Genomic DNA, 4,157 nt, shown 5'->3' with positions numbered 1-4,157 from the left:
CATTCAGAAGGCGTCATTTGAACCAAAATGCAGTCATAGAACGCCCATCTTTGGCATCAAATGGACCTTTTTTAAATTCATGTGCTCCAACTTTAACAATCTCTGTGTGATGTGCATGTGTTACAACTGCTGAATCTGTTGTATCAAACTTCATAAATTCCATATCCCTGTGTGTTAAAATAGTTATTAGGTCATCCTCTTTTAGCTTAGCAATACTATTCTGTGGGTTTGTTTCTGACAAAGTGGAATCCTCTTGTTTATTATTATTGTAGGTTTCAACAGGACAGAGAACAGTATATTCATTGTTTTCTTTTTCAACTGAAATAGCATGTTCTCAATCTTGCACTTTGACCTCTTTGCTGCCATCAAAAGGAACAGATACTAGCTTACTGGTGTCATCACTTCCAGCAAGAAAAGCTCTCATCAATTTGCTTGACTCCACCATCGAAGCTGCAAATTGTGCACGTCTTTTGCGTCCCTGTGCCCCCTTTCTTTTTTCGACATAATGGGCTAAAAGAATAAATAATAAACACTGACTACACTATTTAGTTGCAACATGCAAATTGTCAGATGAAAGGAAGCATTCTACTTTCCTAAGTTCCTAACCACAAATTATATTTAAATTTTACAATTATAGTTGCAACTCAGGACTAGTTAGGCACACCTGGACCTGGTTTCACTTTATCTGCGATTATTTAGACCACCCATACTCATGTTAATTAATGTGATACAACAATAAGAAAATCAATGCAGATGAGTGTGTATGTTGGTAAATCGTGATTATGAGCACCATATAAATTACTGGCAGTTGCTAAATTATATTTAAAAACTCGATAGGTTTAACTACATGAACACTACAGGAGACAAGTCTGAAATTTCTCGAACGAAAATTACAAACACTGTGGAGAAGGGTGTATTCATAACATAATATAAGCCTAGAGGCTCAAAGGCTATATTTAGTATTAAAGGTTTTGATTGAATGAGAAAACTTAAATATAAGCTAACTAATTAGTGATGCTAGATTACAGTTCCGAGAATAAGTCGCTGGTACATTTAGATCTAACATTAATGTTAGACCTGTTATTTCCATCTTTTTAGTCTTAGGTTTGGATCTAGATGTAATAATAACGACAAAAATTTAGCTTTATACATCTAAACTAGACCTTAGATTGAAAGCATCTTGTATTGAATCTATCCAGATCTAGACCCTGCCTCATCAATTCTAGATTTAGATTTATTAGGCCTAACTTTTGGAACAAATGTTACATCTAGATCTATTAACTTAGTCATTAGATCTGTCCCAGTGCAATGCCTAGTTTAATAGTTAGTATAGGTCCAAATGTATGCCAATAATATAGGCTACAATTTGTATGATGATGGACCTATGGTCTAGAAATAAAGTTATAACTGCAATTAGACCTACAGTCTAGTACATTAGTTGGTGTAAGACATGATTTACAATCAGCCAATATAATTACAAACCACTAGATTAGGCCTATAATGCTTACTAGATTTAGATTTAGGCCTTGCCTGTTACATATATATTACCAATCTTGCACACCAGTTGATATGTTACATCAATCTCGTAGTTTCTTTTTGTTGAACATACACTTACTTGTAAGTTATACTCTAGAACTTGTATTTGATATACAGATGAATGATGGAATAGTGTAATTTACTTCTGTACGTCAATTTGGTCCCACTGTATTTCAGTAGGCGGCTTTTAAAAGTTAAAACTGCAAGCGTAACACACACAAATAACGTAACACTGTGTCCTATTTACTTAACATAGGGCAGTTGCGCTATATCCTAGGGGAGGGCATAATTATTAATTAATAGGCATTATAAGCCAGAGGAAATTTTGCGCCCCTTCACACCTGCGCCCTGGGGCGACTGCCCCCTCTTGCTACGCCACTGTTTCTCAGGAGTGGTTTTCAAACACCTACATATCCACTGAAGCCATTTCGTGTTAAAGTTTATCTTGCTGTTCTGGAAGTAATATGTTACCTGTTCTCAGAAGTGGTTTTCAACACCTACATACCCACTTAAGCCTTTTCGTGTCAATGTGTAACTTACTGTTCTGGAAGTAATATGTTATTTCTTCTCAGGAGTGGTTTTCAAACACCAAGATATCCACTGAAACCATTTCGTGTTAATGTGTATCTTTGTGTTCTGGAAGTAATATGCTACCTCTTCTCAGGAGTGGTTTTCAAACACCTACATACCCACTTAAGCCATTTCGTGTTAATGTGTAACCTACTGTTCTGGAAGTAGTATTCATACCTAAACTTGCAGCTAAGTCATTTGAAATATCTCTCTTTGACTGTTTCTATTATCAACGGCACAAATTTCCCATACCCTCTTTGAGTTCCATTATAGTTCTTACAATAACGTGAATTGTCATCTCAATCTGTTGAATATAGCAAAATTTACCACACAATACTTTGATATCTATACGTTTGACATGTGGAATTTTTGTTGTGGGAGCCATGAGAGTATCCACTATACTACTGATGAGAATAGTATGACTATCTCTACTTTTATACGCATTATGCTAGTCTGATTGGTTGGATGACAACCAATCACAGTGTAAGCTATAAAAAAAAAAAAAAACGTGTCTGTGATCTGGTGTAATTTGTTTCCGTGCGATAGACAGGAAGTAATGTGATAATATTTCATGTATTTGAATGCATAGTATATATTAATCTTTTTTTCCCCTATATCACCGCAGAAATATAGTTTTTTTGGTTTTGCATATAATACGTTCCTAGGATATCTCCAAGGTTTCTGGTAGTTGTATTATATATATTGTGTCAGGGGTGAAATTCTAAAAAAAAAGTAGAGGTATTCAGCTGTGTGAAGTGGACCTGTTTTTGAAAAAGGAAAAAAAAGTCTATATGTAAACATAAAAATGACAAAGCAGCTAAAATAAGTCCTGGTCCTAGTACCGGTAGAATTTCATCCCTGTGTTGTGCAGATCACATGACTACCGGACACTCTTGTGACTGCGGATACCTTCGGCAGGATATCGTGCTTTCACAGAAATGTTGGGATAAATCCGGAGGCTTCTTCAATACTCGTTGCTTTACTTCTGTAGCTGTATATTGTTATTTAGAGATAATAAACTTGAAGACAAAATCTGAAACAACTATAATTTTACTTGTATGATAGGCTTTTCTCCCTATCATTCCAGAACAATCAAAGCAGTAAATGTTGGAAAAACTCCAAGATGTATCCCAAATAAGTTATGAATACTGGATGCCTATAAACTGTGCGCTAAATGTACGAATATCAAGATTAATAAATTACGTAACTGAGTTTGTTTATTTTAGCGCAAACTACACAATGAGCTACCTGTCCATCGGGAGAATCGAACCGCAGTTTTTAGCGTTCTAAGTCAGTAAACTTATTGCTGATTTCTGTGGGACACGTTAATTGAGAGCAATAATACTAAAAATGTCACCAATATATCCGTCATTAACCAACTCAAGATCTTTAAAATAAAAGTTTTGGTGCACAGCTCAACGTTGACCGGAACGTCATATAGAAAATTGTTTCAAATCTAAAAGACCAGTGGTCAATAATTATTCCCAACTGTCGCTATTGTGTGTAAATAGTCCCTCGAAAATCTGTTTTATAAATACCAAGAGAAAAATTAGCACAAACACTCTCGAAACACATCTTTCAGACGTTTTAATAAAGTTTTACAGAAACTACAGGATTGTTTGTTTGTTTGTAGTTTAAGCACAAAGCTCCATAACGGGCTATCTGGGTTCTGCCCACACGGGTATTGAAACCCGATTTCTAGCGTTGTAAGTCCACAGACATACCGCTGTGCCACTGGGAAGGGGGCAAAACTACAGAAATTTCATAAAGATAGCATATATAATTACATGATATAATAACCACCTGACTCCGTTAAAACAATCTGTGTCCAAACAGAAATCAAGGAAAGTCCGCAGTTCCACTTATCCTTTTACGAGCTTTTAAAGCATTTTTTACAGATCTTGTAACATGTAAAAAAATAATTTTATATTATAAACAGATACAAAATACCACTGAATAAATATGGTCAACGTCATAATATAAAAGACTGTTTGGTTTAAATATTAGTGATTAATTTATATTTGTGAGTGAATATTTTATTATTTTTAAGT

This window comes from Limulus polyphemus, unplaced genomic scaffold, assembly GCF_000517525.1.
Source record: "Limulus polyphemus unplaced genomic scaffold, Limulus_polyphemus-2.1.2 Scaffold216, whole genome shotgun sequence".
Lineage (NCBI taxonomy): Eukaryota > Metazoa > Arthropoda > Merostomata > Xiphosura > Limulidae > Limulus > Limulus polyphemus.
This window is presented reverse-complemented; position numbering follows the sequence as displayed.